At 45.7% G+C, this 17,909-nt stretch overlaps 1 pseudogene; it reads right to left on the bottom strand.

Annotated features, from left to right (window-relative positions):
• Positions 1–247: 247 nt before the first annotated feature.
• LOC138998080 (complement component 1 Q subcomponent-binding protein, mitochondrial pseudogene) lies at positions 248–1,100 on the bottom strand (annotated as a pseudogene).
• Positions 1,101–17,909: the final 16,809 nt, after the last annotated feature.

Here is a 17,909-nt window from a genome sequence, read left to right as displayed (position 1 = left end):
GCTCAGTGCTTAGAGCGTCAGCCTGTGGACCAAAAGGTCTGGGGTTCGAGTCTGGTTGTGGACTCGATCCCCAGTGGGGGGCATGCAGGAGGCAGCTGGTCAACGATTATCTGTCATCATTGATGTTTCTCTCTCTCTCTCCCTCTCCCGTCCTCTCTGAAATCAATAAAAATATATTAAGAAAACAAAATAGAAATTGTTACATTGAATAGAGATTATAATTTATATTTTTGAAAAATTAAGGTGTTTAGCATATTGTCTGCCCTCTGGCTCTTACAAGACCTCTGAGGTCGTCCAGAAAGTGGGCACTCGGGTGCTCCCGGCTGTGCTGAGCCCCACCAACTCATCCGCAAAGGTGTTGTCCACCCTCCGACCGCAAGGTGGTCACACAAGACCAGTCCTGGGAATCTGTGCCGAGTGTGTAATTGTCCTCCCACCCAGCTCGTGGGTGGAGGGAAAGCTCACTCCCTGATGGAGGAGCGGTCCCTCTCGTCCTGCTCTTGTCCAGCTTCACCTTCTGGAGGGTGAGAGTCCAGCCCAGGGCCTTCTGGCCACCATCCTCTAACTTCCCCCACGAAACGGGAGTGGATGTCCCCTCCGGCTCCTGCTCTCAATCTCTGGCCATGGGAGGGCTCTTCCTCCCACACGTTACTGCTGCAAATGTTGAAAGTAACGGTGACGTTTTCTCTGCACTAATTTGGCTTCTGTCCCATGCACTTCCAGCTCCCAACCTCCAGAAGTCTTGGGAGAGACTTATGCGTCTGCACCCTCTTTTTCCCCTTAAAGTCATCACTGAGAAATTCAACCAAAGCTTTGTCCCCGTGGGCCTCCACGCAGCCCCCACCCATGCTGGGAAGCCCAAAGGGCCAGGGCCACACCAGGGTCACTGTGGGGCAGGCACAGTCTGCAGCAGCGGAGGGTGTGGCTCGGTGAGGGGGTGGCCCAAGGTGCTGGACCAGAGACACAGGAGAGGCAACAGGGCGGATGGGAGCACTGCACATGCGGATGAGGATGACCCAGGCCAAGGCTACCCCTACATTTTCAACTCTCATTCTTTCCCTACAAAACACCTCCACCCAGTAGGCGCTCAGCAAATACATGCTGAGCAAACAGATAAATACAAATTACTTCACCCCTGGAAAACTCAGCATCAACCCCAGCCCACCCTTCGGCAACGCAGCAGGCCTTGGACTTACTTGCTCATCCTGAGGGTTTGTCACACCCCCTTACTTGTGTGAGACGCTTTCCCATCTATGTGGTCGTGCCCACTGCTCACGTCCCCGAGGGAATTCCATTTTCCCCACGACCTCCTCCTTATCACGTTCCTATCTATCATGTCCACATGTTGGGCATTTAGTGTATTTGTACTTATCTCTGAAAGGACTTCTTGCCCGAGCACATTCGAAGCCAGGTGAGGATGCAGGTCCCTGTGCTTTTTTGTGCCCCCGACCCCACAAACATAATGAGTGCTTTCCGGAGGAGAGGCCTGTGAGGGTTCCCGGGACACCAGCGACCCAGCCTTGAGGACATCATCAGCCTCCCAGGCCTCGGCTTCCCATCGGTAAAACTGGGCAACTAGCAGGACTGACTCGCTGTGGTGCTGTGAGCAAAGAGAGATCCAGAATGTGCAACGCTCAGCAAAGTGTTCGGCACATGGTAAGGGTTTCGGTAAAAAGTGTTGGTGACAATGATGAAAGTGATTCTTTAGATTAGATTAGCCCAGGATCAATGCCAAGGTCAAATAAACATCTTTTATTGAAAGTCTGTGGCTACCATGAGGGAGGCTCACTCACCGAAGAGTCCTTTCTTGCTCTAAGCAACAGGGGGGAAGACGGGCAGCGTCCCGCCCCACCTACGCCGTGGCCACTGGACATGGGGCTTTAAGTTAAGTTTGAATATGGCGCCTCCCTGGTGCTTCTTCCCCCACATCTGCCGTCTCATGACCCGCGCTCTCAGCAGAGAGTGAGAGCCCGTTACCGGGTGATCTAGGAATAGAAGCGGAGGGCCACTGTCTGTTGCTTTGCAATAATCTAAACAAATGGTAGACAGCTGCGCCAGGAAGCTATTACCAGAGTAAGGCTTGAAGGTCGTGCTGCCTGCAGGGCCAGGGGCCTGAAGGATGTCAGGACTGAATTTAACTTGCCCTTCCTGCATTAGATGTGAGCGAGGCTGCCCTCCGGCTTTTATTCCAAAGATAGTAAGTCTGTGGTTAGAAACCTCTGGACAGTAATGATACCCATGTTTGAGAGATGGCTCCGTACTGGGCTGTGGTTTCAGTTAAAAGTTCAACAGAGCCAGTGGTTCGTGGTGAGTGGAAGGGCGCCGTAATAATAATGTTACTTTGCATTACCATTTTCTGTCTCAGAGACTCAACAGCAAAATGGTCTGCCTTGGAAAACTAGACTCCACTTCTCTGGGGCAGGGGAGAACTGGACAGACAAAACACAGAATTATTGACGAGTAATTTAGTAACAGATGAAACAATGGCACAGGTGACACAGGGGCAATCCAGACAGCAAACACATAATTTATAACATTTTTCAAAGCAGTAAACAGCATTGTACAGACCAGGAAAACATAGAGACCACCCATCTATTGCACCCCCTGCCACACCTCGCCCTTCTCTCCATGGCTAGCATGTCTGAGCACAGACTCAGTAAAGCTATTGACATGGGTGACCACATGGCTGTGAACTGATACTCTGTCCAGATGGGATTCTCCCCGGGGAAGCAAGATCAGAGAGCAAAATAGTTAGCGAATGGGAAGTAATTCTCCGAAATGACGACGAGTTCTGTACAGCTAAGCTCTTAGAGACCTCAAGCTCTGGCTAAAAGAGCCTGTGTGATTTCTTTGAGGGTTTCACAATGTAATTTATTAACTCATGTTCCAGGAAGATAGAGATGGGAGGCCAGGAAACTTCCTCAGAAGATTTCCATCATTTTCTTCTGAGCAGTTTAATTGGTTCTCATGTGGCCTTCTCCCACCGATGTATGTAAGAGACAGAACTTGGAGATGCCTTCTCTGTAAGCTGTTTTACCTTTTCTAGTGTAAAAGGGTAAAACGCCTGCCTTTCCTGGGGGGTGACAAAAACCTTAGCGTCAGGGACACATGCTTAGTACTGGCTTCTGCAGCCCTAAGCAGCTAGTCCAGCACACTGACCCACAAGGCAGTAACTTGGGAGAATTTCCGTTCTGCGGAGAAACGCTGGCTCAGAGTCCCTCGCTAGGGCAGGCCACACCGTCTCTGCGACGCCTTAGCAGGCCAGAGCCAGGTCGGCAGTGCCTGGCAATCAGGGAAATCCGTGCTCATAGTATTGAAATTTCATCCAAACCCACACCTTTCACTCTAAGGCCTGGTGAGCTGTACTGCTCTGTCCATGGTTTCGCCTCTGCTGTATAAAGAGACCAACGATGCAGAAAGGGCTTTCAGATATCAACATAACTGCTTGTTCACAGAGGGTGAGGTTATAATAACCAGAAGATTCATTTTCGCTGGCTGACTGTCATGTGATTTTTAAATGTGTGGTGGCGCCCAAACAGCTCTACCTGCTCAAATTAGTCTCCTGAAGCACCACCCAAAGGCAATGGAGGAGAAGGGGTTTTCAGCGGGAGCAGCACGAGAACTGCACAAGATCATCTGCCTGTAGGGCAAACTGAGGAGAGAATGCTTGACACGTTGTCCCACAAACAGCCACGTAAGAAAGAGCGTCATTCCGCCCCACGCGAAATACCCTACCGGCGCCTGCAGGCGCAGTTGCTGGCACTAAAGTCTGTGTTAGGAGGTAGGGGTGCTAGTCCCAGATCTGCCACCAACTATGTTTATGAACTTGGATGATGGACTGCTCTTCTCTGGCCTCATTTTCCTCATCTGGAGAAGTTAAACCAGGTGATTCTAAATAGGTTTCTAAACGGACAGGAATATATAAAAGTGAGGGCATGGAAGGCAACCGGGATCCTAATTTTTGATGTTTCTTATCCAGAACTTATCATAAAACCTTATAAGTCATGGCTGAGTCACTGGGAGGTGCGCTAACAGACTGTTTCCTGGGTAACTGGGCTGGACATCGACGCCGAGCCGACCGTCAGTCTCCCGCTGCAACAGCCTTGGGAGGAACGAGAACTACCTGTCAGGAAGGACAGTAGACGGACAGGTAGAAAGGATGCTTCAAAACCCTGCTTCCGTCTCTACAACAAGGTGAGCAGGCAAGCAGGTGGGTAAACACAGCTGAGCACTTATGCTTCTGAGGCTAAAGCTCTTGGATGACCCAGTTGTTCCCGATGCCTGGAGACCTTGTTCGCTTGGCGTTTGTATGTAGAACAAGACAAGCAAGTGCCAAATACAGCTGTTGAGATGATGCCACAAATGACATCTAGAAGCAGCGGGAGCCTGAGGCTGGAGGTGGGGTGTGAGGGGGACAGAGTCAGGACAGACAAAGGGTAGGAACCTGAAAGAACAGCTCAGAAAGGGCAGCCAGGCGGCCCCACTGGTGCTGGTCCCTGCGTGACAGAAAGCTCTTTGTCCGCCTCAGCAGGCCCAGCATTAGCTCGGCTCCTAGTGATGACACTTGTGAAGCATGCGGCTCAGCGTGAATCAACTCCACAGAATGAATGAAAATGGAAACCATGGTGCCATGGGGCCGGAGTTGAGGTGTGGGTAACAGCCTAGAAAATTCACTCCCTGAACCTATAATTTCGTGAAGTGAGGGATAAGAACTGTTCTCTGGAAGAGAGTAATTTCTTTAAAGGCACTGATGATATAAAGTAAAATAATACAGCCCATGGAAAACATAATTCTGTGGCTTGAACTTTCAAAAGCCCCAGAAAGGAGAATCTGACGATAGCAAATGCCTGTTCCTGGGCTCTGTCCCTGTGCATAACCAAGGCCTGGGGGCGGACGGACCAGGAGAAGTCATGGAGGACGGCCTTCTGTTCCCAGGGGGGCCACACTGAACTAGTCCCCAGTGGATGGGACTGCCCGTGCTGACATTCACAGCCTTTCCTGGTCACGCATTTAACAATAAATGGCTCAGTGGTTGAGGGTCAACCTATGAGCCAGGAGGTCACAGTTCGATTCCTGGTCAGGGCACATGCCCAGATTGTGGGCTCGATCCCCAGAGGCAGCCGATCAATGATTCTCTCTCATCATTGATGTTTCTCTTTCTCCCTCTTCCTTCCTCTCTGCAATCAATAAAAATATATTTAAAAAAAACAATAAAGAGGTCCATCTTTGATAATACAAATACGACAATGCTAATTTAAGGCAGGTGGTCACTGAGATACATCCTGCGGAAACTAGCTTTTATCTGGATGTCAACCCTAGAATCCCAAATATCTCTGAGATCTGTCAGCATCTCAACTTCCAATCCTTTGAAATTTCTCGTTCTATCCCTCCCTTAAAATCTTCTAATCTCATCATGCTTGCAGTTGATCAGTCATCTCTGGCTTCACTTCCCTCCGCAATAGTCTCCCCAGCACTGGCCGTGCCTCCTGTGGTTTTGCCAAACCTTCCCAGTTCATCTCCTACTCAAGAGAGATGGCGCCAGCTGCCCTGCTCATGGTGGGCCATGAGAAGACGCGCGGCGGGGCCACAGCAGCATGCTCGCCGACGGCAAAGTTCTCCGCATGGCGTGCAAGCTCTCCCCTGCCCACCGTCAATGACTTTGACTCTTTAAAACGTTTCCCTTCCCCTTGAACTCCCTACTCACTTCCTACTTGACTCTCAGACAATGACTTCCCCTTTTCTTGGTGGAGGAAATAGAAATTATTGATTAAAGTGCCCTTTTGAAGGTATCTCTTGAAGTGACTTCAAATGGTTCTTCACATTTACACTTCAGAAAGTAGCACTCACCATTGCTATTTCCCTACATTCTCCAAGAAAGTGCTTTCATTTGCTCCCCATAGAGTGCTTTAATGAGAAATAAATCAATGAATGTTAGGTACCTAGCACAATGCTTGGCAGGCCATTAATATCGGTTCCCATTCGTTCTTTCCTCTACAAATTTAATCACATATAATTATATATTATATAAATACTAGAGGCTCGGTGCACAAAAATTTGTGCACTGGCGGGGGGGACGTGTCCCTCAGCCCCACTTGTGCCCTCTCACAGTCTGGGACCTCTCGGGAGATAACGACCTGCTGGCTTAGGCCCGCTCCCGGGTGGCAGAGGGCAGGCCCAATCCCTAGGTGCAGCCCCTGGTTGGGCTCAGAGCAGGGCCGATTGGGGGGTTGGGATGCCGCAGGGTCGATGGGGAGGTTGCGGCGCCACCCCGTCACACACAGAGCAGGGCCGATCAGGGAGTTGGGGTGCTGCCCCAGTCACTCACAGAGCAGGGCCCATCAGGGGGGTTGGGGCTCCGTACCCTGTCACACACAGAGCAGGGCCGATCAGGGGGTTGGGGAGCTCCCCCCTGTCATGCACAGAGTAGGGCCGATAGGGCAGTTGGGGCACTGCCCCCTGTCACACACAGAGCAGGGCTGATCAGGGGGATGGGGCACTACCCCCTGTCACGCTGATCCAGGGGCCAGGAGGCCTCGCTGCTCCGCTGATCCCAGTGCTGGGAGGCCTTGCAACTCCACTGATCCCGGGGCATGAGGCCTCGAGGCTCCGCTGATCCCGGGTTCGGGAGGCCTCATGGCTCCGCTGATCCCGGTGCTGGGAGGCATATTACCCTTTTACTATATAGGATAGAGGCCTGGTGCACGGGTGGGGGCCGGCTGGTTTGCCCTGAAGGGTGTCCTGGATCAGGGTGGGGGTCCCGCTTGGGTGCCTTGCCAGCCTGGATGAGGGGATGATGGCTGTGTGCACCTGGTCACACCCCCTTCAGGGTGGGGGTCCCCACTGGGGTGCCTGGCCAGTCTGGGTGAGGGGCTGAGGGCCGTTTTCAGGTTGGCGGGTGACTGAAGCTCCCAACCTCTCCTTTTTTTCTTTTCTTTTTTTATTCTGGTATTTATTTACCTTCTATGGCTGTCACTGGAGCTGAGAGCCAGCTTTAGCTCTGAGGCTCGGCTCCAGCTCTGAGATCTCGGCTGCTGAAAGCAGGTATCTGGGTTTGTTTGGCTTCTATAATTGAAACACTGTTGCAGCTCCAGCTCTGCCGGCTGGCTGAAAGCATGGGGATTGTTTTGCTTCTATAATTGCAACATTGTTTCTTAGAGTGCAGCTCAGAGGCCGGCAGCGGCAGGCGGGGAACCTTGGCTTCCTCCATCACTGGAGCAAGCAAGCCTCCTGTTCACTTCAGCTGCCTGGCTGCCGGCCGCCATCTTGGTTGGCAGTTAATTTGCATATCGCCCTGATTAGCCAATGGGAAGCGTGTCGGAGGTATGGTTAATTACCATGTTTGTCTATTATTAGATAGGCTATATATAGGTATATGTTTAATATTATATATATAGCTACCTCTTGAGTTCTTTTTTTTGTTTTGCAGTTCAACTTTTTATTTTATTGAAATCAGAATATGCACAGCACATCCAGTGCATACAATAAACAATTACTGAAGCTACAGTGACTTAAGATGCAATCTTCACATTCAGCAAGTTTAAATCCATTCTTACATGATTTATTTTTTATTGAGTTGACAGTATTACAGATGTCTCCCATTTTCTCCCTTTTGCCCCCTCCACCCAACCTCTGCCCACCCCAGGCCTTTCTCATACTATTGTCTATATCTGTGGTTCTCAACCTTCTGGCCCTTTAAGTAAAGTTCCTCATGTTGTGACCCAACCATAAAATTATTTTCGTTGCTACTTCATAACTGTAATGTTGCTACTGTTATGAATCATAATGTAAATCTCTGATATGCAGGATGGTCTTAGGCAACCTCTGTGAAAGGGTCGTTTGACTGCCAAAGGGGTCGCGACCCACAGGTTGAGAACCGCTGGTCTATATCCATGGGTGATGTATACATGATATATGTTCTTTGGTTAATCTCTTCCCATCCCCTAGCCTGTCCCCCACTGAGGTCTGTTATTCTGTTCCATGCATCCATACCTCTGGACCTATCTTGTTTGTCAGTTTATTTTGTTCATTAGATTCTGCAAATAAGTGAGATCCTGTGATGTTTGTCATTCTCTAACTGGCTTATTTCACTTAGCATAATAGCCTCCAGGTCCTTCCATGCTGTCTCAAAGGGTAAGAGATCCTTCATTTTTACTGCTGCATAGTGTTCCATGGTGGCAATGTACCACAGCTTTTTTTGACCACTCATCTACTGATGAGCACTTAGGCTATTTCTAGATCTTAGCTATTGTAAATAACTCTGCTTTTTTCTGATGGGAGTCCTAAGATATATGCCCAGAAGTAGGGTTGCTGGGTCAAACTGCAGCTCCATTTTTAATTTTGTGAGGAAACTCCATACTGTTTTCCATATGGCTGCAGCAATCTGCATTCCCACCAGCAGTGCACTAGGGTTCCCTGTTCTCCACGTCCTCACCAGCACTTGTAATTTGTTGATTTATTGATGGTAGCCATCTAGCAGTTGTGAGGTGATATCTCATTGTAGTTTAATTTGCATCTCTCTGATTATTAGTAACATTGAGCATGTTTTCACGTGTCTATTGGCCAACTGTATGTCCTCTTTGGAGAAGTGTCTATTCAGGTCCCCCCCCCCCCCCCATTTTTTAATTGCATTGTGTGTCTTCCTGGTATTGAGTTGTTTGAGTTCTTTGTATAGTTTGGAAATTAACCCCTTATCAGATGAATATGATCTCCCATACAGTAGGTTCCCTTTTCATTTTGTTGATGGTTTCTTTTGCTGTGCAGAGCTTTTTAGTTTGATGTAGTCCCATTTGTTTATTTTTGCCTTTGTTTCCTTTGCCCTAGGAGCTGTGTCAGTGAAGATACTGCTATGTGAGATGTATGAGATTGTACTACCTAAGTTTTCTTCTAGGATTTTTATGGTCTCACAACTTACATTTAAGTCTTTTATCCATTTTGAGTTCACTCTTGTGTATGGTGTAAGTTGGTGGTCTAGTTTCATTATTTTGCATGTACCTATCAAATTTTCCCAACAACATTTATTGAAGAGACTGTTTTCACTCCATTGTATGCTCTTACCTCCTTTGTCAAATATTAATTGATCATATTGGTGTAGGTTGATTTCTGGGGTCTCTGTTCTGTCCTATTGATTTATATGTCTGTTCTTGCGCCAGTACCCGGCTGTTTTGATTACAATGGCTTTGTAGTATAGTTTGATATCTGGTATGGGATCCCTCCAACTTTGTTCTTCTTTCTCAAGATTGCTGTAGCTACTCAAGGTCCTTTTTGGTTCCATATAAATTTTTGGATTATTTGTTCTAGATCTGTGAAATATGCCAGTAGTATTTTAATGGGGACTGCGAATACATAGATTCCTTTGGGTAGTATGGACATTTTAATGATGTTAATTCTTCCAATCCATGAACATGGTATATGCTTCCACTTGTTTGTGTCTTCCTCTATCTCCTTTTTCAATGTCCTATAGTTTTTTAAGTACAGGTCTTTTACCTCCTTGGTTAAATTTACTCCCAGGTATCTTTTTGTTGTTGTTGCAATGGTAAATGGGATTGTTTTTTTAGTTTCTCTTTCTGAGAATCATTATAGGTGTATAAAAATGCCATCAATTTCTGGATGTTAATTTTGTATCCTTCAACTTTGCCAAATTTATTTATTAAAGTTTTTTTCATGGAGTCTTTAGGGTTTTCTATGTACAATATCATGTCGTCTGCAAATAATGCTGGTTTTACTTCCCCCTTTCCAATTTGTTTCCCTTTTATGTTGTCTTCTTGTCTGATTGCTGTGGCTAGGACTTCTCTTACTATGCTGAATTAAAATGGTGAAAGCAGACATCCCTGTCTTGTTCCTGATCTTAAAGGAAATGCTTTGTGGTTTTGCCCATTGAGTATGATGTTAGCTGTAGGTTTGTCATATATGGTCTTTATTATATTTATGTATGATCCCTCTATTCCCACTTTGCTGACAGATTTATCAAAAATGGTGCTGGGTTTTATGGAATGCTTTTTCTACATCTACTGATGTGATCATGTGATATTTATCCTTCATTTTGTTTATTTATTTGCAAATATTGAACCAGCCTTGCATCCCTGGAATAAATCCTACTTGGTCACCTTGTATGATCTTTTTGATACATATTGCTAATATTTTGTTGAATATTTTAGCATCTATGTTCATCAGGGATATTGGCCTGTAATTTTCTTTCTTTGTAATGTCTTTATCTGGTTTGGAATTAGGGTAATTCTGGCCTCATAATAAGAACTTGGAAGTCTTCACTCTTCTTGAATTTTTTGTAATAGTTTGAGGAGGATAGGTGCTCATTCTTCTTTGAATGTGGATAAAATTCACCTGCGAAGCCATCCCATCAAGAGCTTTTGTTTACTGGGAAGTTTTTTTTTGTTGTTGTTTGTTTGTTTTTTATTACTGCTTCAATTTCATTAGCTGTTATTGGCCTATTCAGGTTTTCTGATTCTTCCTGCTTGAATTTTGGAAGATTGTATGTTCTAGGAATTTGTGCATTTTTCCCAGGTTGTCCAATTTGCTGGCATATACAGTGTGTCCCCAACAATTGTATACACATCTTAACAGCTAAGAGTTGTTAAATGGAAATGAAATGTATTTTAATAAACACTGCCTTTATAATTATATTCAAAGTGTGTATACATTTTGGGGGGAACCCTATAATTGTTCAAAGTATTTTCTGACAATAGTTTGCATTTCTGTGGTTTCAGTTGTTCATCTCTTTCGTTTCTGATTTTATTTATTTGGGTCTTCTTTCTTTATTTCTTGGTAAGTCTGGCTAAATGTTCATCAATCTGTTTATCTTTTCAAAGAACTAGATTTTGGTTTTCTTGATCTTTTATATTGTTGTTGTTTTTTTAGTCTCTATGTTATTTATTTCATCTCGGATCTTTATCATTTCCTTCCTTCTATTTAATCTGGGCTTTTCTTATTATTCTCTTCCTAATTCTTTTAGTTGTAAAGTTATATTGTTTATTTGAGCTTTTTCTTGTTTCCCGAGTAGGCCTGTAATGCTATGAACATCTCTCTCAGGGCTGCTTTCACTGTGTCCTATAGATTTTGGGTTATGTGTTAATTTTTGTCTGTTTCCAGGAATTTTTAAATATCTGCCTTGATCTCATTGACAATCCATTCATTGTTTAATAATAAGTTATTTAGTCTCAATATGTTTGAATGTTTGGAAGTTATTTTATTATAGTTGATTTCTAGTTTCATGCCATTGTGGTCTGAGAAGATGATTGATATGGTTTCAATGTTCTTGAACTTACTAAGACATATGGTCTGTCTTTGAGAATGTTCTATGTGCACTTGAGAAGAATGTATATTCTGCCACTTGGGGATAAAATGTCCTGTAAATATCAAGTAAATCTATATGATCTAGTGTATTTTTTATGGTTGCTGTTTCCTTGTTGATTTTTTTGTCTAGAAGATCTATCTAGTGATGTCAGTGGGGTGTTAAAGTCCCCTACTATGACTGTATTGCTACTGATTTCTCCCTTAAAGTCTTCCAAGAGTTTTTAACAATATAGTTAGATGCTCCTATGTTGGGTTGTATATGTTTACAAGGGTTATGTTTTCATTTATTTATTTTTGTAATTAATCTTCACCTGAGGATATTTTTTCCATTGATTTTTTTTTATAGAGTGTAGAAGAGAGGGGAGCAGAGAGAGAGAGAGAGAGAGAGAGAGAGAGAGAGAGAGAGAGAGAGAAACATCAATGTGTGAGAGAGACATATCCATTGATTGCCTCCCTACCAGGGCCAGAGATCAAACCTGCAACCCAGGTACATATCCTTAACTGGAACTCAAACCTGTGACCCTTCAGAGCATGGGCCGATGCTCTAACCACTAACCACACCATCTAGGGCAAGGGTTATACTTTCTTCTTGGATCAATCCCTTTAGTGTTATGTAGTGTCCTTCTTTGTCTTGTTATGGACTTTGTTAAGTCTATTTTGTCAGATATGATTGTTGCTATGGCAGCTTTTTTTTTTCATTTCCATTTGCATGGATTATTTTTTTCCATCCCTTCACATTCAGTCTGTGTAAATCTTTTGTTCTGAGGTCTCTTATAGACAGCATATATACGAATCATGTTTTCTTATGCATTTAGTTACCCCATGTCATTTTATTGGAGCATTTAGTCCATTTATATTTTAGGTTGTTATAGATAAGTACTTATTTATTGTCATTTTTTCTCATTTATACCTCTCTATTACGTCTTTTTCTTAAAGCACTCCTTTTAACATTTCTTGCAATGCTGGTTTGGTGGTCATGTGCTTCTTAAACCGCCCCCCGCTTTTTTTTTATCTGGGGAGCACTTTATTTCACCTTCAATTTTAAATGATAGCCTTGAAGGATAGAGTACTCTTGGATTCAGGTCCCACTTTTCATTACTTTGAATACTTCATGCCAATACTGACCTGATATGTTTCTGTTGAGAAATCAGCTGACATTCTAATGGGCACTCCCTTGTAAGTGACTTTCTGTCTCTCTCTTTCTGCCTTTAAGATAATTTCTTTATCTTTAACATTTGTCATTTTAATTATGATATGTCTTAGAGTGGGTCTCTTTGGGTTCATCTTGATTGGAACTCTCTGTGCTCCTGAGCTTCTGTGACATTTTCCTTCACCAGGTTAGGGAAGCTTTCTGTCATTATTTAATTAAACAGGTTCTTTATTCCTTGCTTAGTTTCTTCTCCTTCTATTACATCTATGATGTGAATATTGTTGTGTTTCATGTAGTCCCAAAGTTCCCTTAAACTATCCCCCTGCTTTTTAATTCTTTTTTTTTATTGTTGCTGCTCTAATTGGGTGTTTTTTCCTACTTGTCTTCCAAATCACTGACTCAATGTTCTGCCTCATTCGATTTACTTGTATTCTTGATGTCTGATATGTTATTCTAATTTCCAGCTGGTTCTGGTTCTTGCTTTTGGAGTTCCCACTAAGCTCCTTGAGCATTCTTATAACCATTACTTTAAACTCCATATCTGATAGATGGTTTGCCTTCACTTTGCTTAGCTCCTTTTCTGGATTTTCCTCCTTTTCTTTCATTCGGGGTTGTTTCATTGTCTCCCATTCTTGCTGTCCCTTTGTATTTGTTTCTATGTATTACACCAAACTGCTATGCCTCCAAGGCTTCATGGGGTGGCGCTGTGTAGTGAGTGTTCTGTGGGACCCAGGGGTGCAGTCTCTTGGATCTCCTGAGCTCAGTACTCTAGGAATGTCCCTGTGCGGGTTATTGGGGTTTTCCTGTTGTAAGTGCATCTTGATTGTTGTTGTCTCACTTGTGGGTGGGACCTCCTCTCAGGCTAGCTGACTGTAAGGCTCACCCCCGACCACATCACATGAGTGGTTGTGCGGGTGCTGACAGAACAAAACAAAACACAACAAAACCAAAACTACAGAAAAACCCTACAACAACAAAAGCAACCACAAAAGAAAAGAGAAAAGATAACAAGAATAATAAAATAAAAGAAAAATATGAAAAGAGAAAAAAGGAAGGGTGGAAGAAAAAGAAATATGAAAGAGAAGAAGGAGAAGAGATGAAGTAAAATAAATAATTATAAAATAAAAATGGTATAAGAGAAGAGAGGGAGAAAAAAATATGAAAATGAAAAAGGCAGAGAAAGCAGAAAGACAAAGTTTTGAAAAGGAAAAAAGAGAAAGTAGAGGAAAATAGAGTAAGAAAAAGGAAAGAGAAAAAGAAGAGATATAAAAGAAAAAAAGGGAGACAAAAATAACAAAACAATAAAGAAGAGATAATGCAAAAAAAAAAACAAAACCCACAGTGAAGTGGCGTAGGTCTCAGCAGAGTCTAGTGCCTCCTGGGAGCTCTGAGGGAGGCTGTCTTGTCTGCCGTTGCTGGGCCTCCCGGAGGGGAGGTCCTCTGGCTGCCGCTGTCAGAGGCGTCCATGTTTGGCCCTCAGCACCTGTTCGCAGCTTCACGCGATCCAGTTTGCTGGTTTGCGGCTGTCTCCACAGGACGGGCTGCGCACGGGAGGGGTCATGGCCTCCAGGGCTGGTTGTTAGCAGCACAGGCTCAGACAGGTCAGCAACCTTCACGGCTCCCGGGCTCCACCTCGGCCTGCCTCGCCTGCCAGCCAGCGGTCAGTCTTCATCACTGAAGAGGCTGTTGCCCAAAGGGCTTCGGGCGGAGTCGGGGGTATGATCCCTCTGGTCTCCTGGGAGGGGAGGTGCCATTTGGATTTCATGGAAAATGGTGGGTGTGTTTCTCCATCCCAGAGCTCCTCCTCTGAGAGCATCCCAGAACATTTCCCTGTCCTCGGCTGGCGGGGAGCCTGTGTGCAGTCCAGTGGGGGTGTCTACCAGCTCTCCCATGAGGGGGAGCACCACCCCGGTGCCTGGGGCAGTGGAGTGGACGGCCACCCCAAACCATCATGACGCTCCGGAGATTTCAAACCCCTGGGCTGGGCCTCGCCGCTGTCTCCTCTGCAGGGGTGCGATGCCAGGGGTGGCGAGTGGGATTCCTGATGGTGGAGGCGCTGCAGCCCCTACAGCGGGTACCTGCCTTTTCTTGAGCTGTGGAGGGCCTGTGCCTCTCAGGAAACAATGTCCCTTCTGTGGGGGCGGGGGGGGGGGGGCGCGGATGCAGGTCTCCGGGGCTTCCCACCCAGCCTCTGCTCTGCCAGCTCGGCCCCACGCCTCCCTCCACTGAAGCCTGGGGGAGTAGCCGCAAATGAAAATCCTGTTCTCTGGGTTTAAAAATAACAAACAAAACCAAAAAGATAAACAAAAACTGTGGCTTTATCTCAGATGGGCTCCCGTCTGCTGGTGGCCAGAAGCCCACGGCCTTCATGGCTGATGTTACGTAGCTGCTGTTCTGGGCTCTGTGCTCCCAGCCTGGGGTCCGGGCCTCCATCCTCTCAGGGACAACCCCCCCCCACACACACACGGAGCTCCCCGCTCTCTCCTGGTCTGCCGCCTACGGAAGCTGGCCAGCCCTCCAGCAACCCGCCTCTCCTACGTCTCCAGGTGGGTCCTGCCCTTCCTGCTGTAAGTCTCCTCCTCGGCTGGACCTCCGTGGGATCCCAGGTGAATGTCCCCAATTTAGTTTTCTCTCCGGTCTGGCCCGGGGGGAGGTGCCACCTTCCCCTCCACCTGTTGTTCCTAAAGACCACACCCTCCCAGCTGTCCCTTCTCTGTCCTGTGTCTTTAATTGCTCCCTTTTTCTCCAGCTGTTGCCCCTTTATTGACAAGTATATTTAAGAACTTCTCTTTTTGAAAACCTCTTTTCTCATTCTCACTTTTCTTCTAAGCTGTCTTGTCCTCCTTTCTTTAAAGGACTGAAGTGGTCCCCGCACCCGCGGCCCCCCCCCCCCCCCGCCTTCACCTCCTCAAGCTCTGGGCACTGTCACTATTACGCTCCTGTCCCATCTTTTCTCGAAGCTTCATGACCACCTGCGACTAATACAGCATAGTATAGAATGTGAACTGCAACTGAAAAGTATTTTTTTAAAACCTCATTGAAACTGGTTTTATAAAGTTGAAGGACGACCCCACATCTCCACTCCGATGGCTGCTCTTACATCTTCGTCCTGCCCAGATTTGCTGTCCTTACCTGCTCTCTCAGCTCTGCTTCTTGCCCAGCACTTCACCTCTCAGCTCCTGGCCCTGGCCTGGTCAGACAGCACCGGCCTAGAGCCTGGACATGACCCGCGGCTCCTCTCTTCCTCCCTCGGCTTCCAGGCACCAAACTTCGATGACGTTTCATTAAACTAATTTTCATGGCTGGATAGTCCTTTCCAACCTTTCTTGCCAGAGCTCAGACTCCACCAGATCTCACCTGGAATGCTCAGTAGCCCATATCGCATCAGGCCTAGGGACTCTCCCTGTTCCTGTTCACCCTCCACACTGTTGTCAGCGTTATTTTTGAAAAAAATGAACCTGCTCTTTTCACTCTAATGCTGGCAAGTGTCCAGGGCTCCCAGCTGCCTCTGTTAAGTAGAAACTGAATAACTGGGCCCGGACAGTCCAGCCCCACTCGCTCGATGTCCAGCCTCATCGCCCACTGACAGCACGCCTTCGGTCTGGCCGCGTTACTCTTCACAAGCACGTCCGGCCCACACAGCTCCACGTGTGTGCACACGCCATGCAACTGCGATGCGGTGTCGCCCTTCTCCATGTGGAACATGCCTGAGCCCTTCTTCAAGCCCAGCTCAGGAACACCCTCTTCTGGAAAAAGCCTCCTCAGGCTGACCTGGCTGTTGGGTTACTGCTCTGGACTCTATGTTCCTTAGTGGCCTTATTCTCGCTTCTTTATGGCCATGAACAAGTTGTGTTTGACTCTTTTACTTTATCTTCCTCCCTAGACCATGAGCTCTTTGAAGAAAGCATTGTCTCATTCAATAGTGTTTCCCCAATAACCATCGGGTTTCTAGTTTAACAAATGTTTGTCGCAAGAATATGAAAAGAAGATGTGGTTAAAAATATTAAACATATATGACAGCCCTGTCTGGCCTGGCTCCGTTGGTTGGAGCATCCCCTGTGCACCAAAGGTTGTGGGTTCAATCTCCGGTCAGGGTGCATGCGGGAGGTAACCAATCAATGTTTCTCCCTCACATCAGTGTTTCTCTCTCTCTCTCCCTTCTTCTCTAAAAATTAATAAAAATTAAAAACCATATATGACAAATAAACAAGAACAAATTAAAATTACATTCTCTCCACAACTGCTAGAGATAAGATACCCTTTAGAAAAGAAAAGAAGATAAAGATGCTTCCCAGTGCTCTGAAAAGCCAACATTCTAATCCATCAACTCATTTCTTTCCACTGCCCACACAGGAATAAAATTCATACAATGTTCAAATGTCTGTGTTCTTCTCGCTCCTATTTTGGCTTGTTCATACCACTTTTTATCCTCTCCCAAGATTAGTTGTTCAAATTTGATCACAGTATCATCAATGCAAGTGTAAGATAGCCCAAAGGCTCAATGCCTAAATTAAGTTTGGCTGTTGCTAACATATCAGTCTTCCGATAGAAGAGTCAAGCCCAGCACTAGCATTAAACTCAGGTTCATGAGGCACCCAGCTGTGTTAATGGTCAAACTTTGGAAGAATAAAGAGGAATAGGTAAAAACATTTTTAAATCCAATTTTATAAATCCTCTCATCTCATTCTTAGTTGGGCAAATGCTCTAAGAAATAGGCCTGCTGTCCCTGCTGAATTGGTCTTGCTTTTTAAAAATAGATTTATTATTATTTTTTTTTTTTTGTTAATCCTTACCTGAGGATAATTTTCCATTGGTTCTTAGAGAGAGTGGGAAGAGAGAGGGAGGGACATAGAGAGAAAAAAAAACATAGATGTGAGAGAGACACATCGATTGGTTGCCTTCAACACATCTGTTGACTGGGGCCGGGGATCGAGCCTGCAGCCAAGGTACATGCCCTTGACTGGAATGGAACCCAGGACCTTTCAGTCCATGGGCCGATGCTCTATCTGCTAAGCCAAATTGGCTAGGGCTATTATTATGTTTAGAGAGAGAGAGGGAGGGAAAGAAACATAAATTTGTTGTTCCACTTATTTATAGATTTATTGGTTGATTCTTATATGTGCCCTGTTGGGGATCAAACCTGCAACCTTGGTGTATGGAGACGATACTTCAACCAACTGAGCTACTCAGCAGGGCTTTGTTCTTGCCTTTTGACAAACCAAAACATATCATTCATCTCAGATTGGTCCAACTGATAAACCAAGCCATCGGCACAGCCTTATTACCATGGTGTGCACTTTCTTAGACAAATAGCAGGAAACTCAGGCATGCAGCCAGGACCAGAGATTAGCATTCTCTGCACACTGAGTTCACATAGAAGGAATGGCCTGGCCAAGAGGAAGAAACATCTCAAAAGGCTGATTTATAGACTCAAACCTTAAAGGACTTTCCT

Source organism: Myotis yumanensis, unplaced genomic scaffold (assembly GCF_028538775.1).
Source record: "Myotis yumanensis isolate MYYU_CA2020_CCGP unplaced genomic scaffold, mMyoYum1.0.hap1 SCAF_19, whole genome shotgun sequence".
NCBI classification, from domain to species: domain Eukaryota; kingdom Metazoa; phylum Chordata; class Mammalia; order Chiroptera; family Vespertilionidae; genus Myotis; species Myotis yumanensis.
The sequence above is the reverse complement of the archived record's forward strand: the minus strand, read 5'-3'. Positions and strand labels throughout refer to the sequence as shown.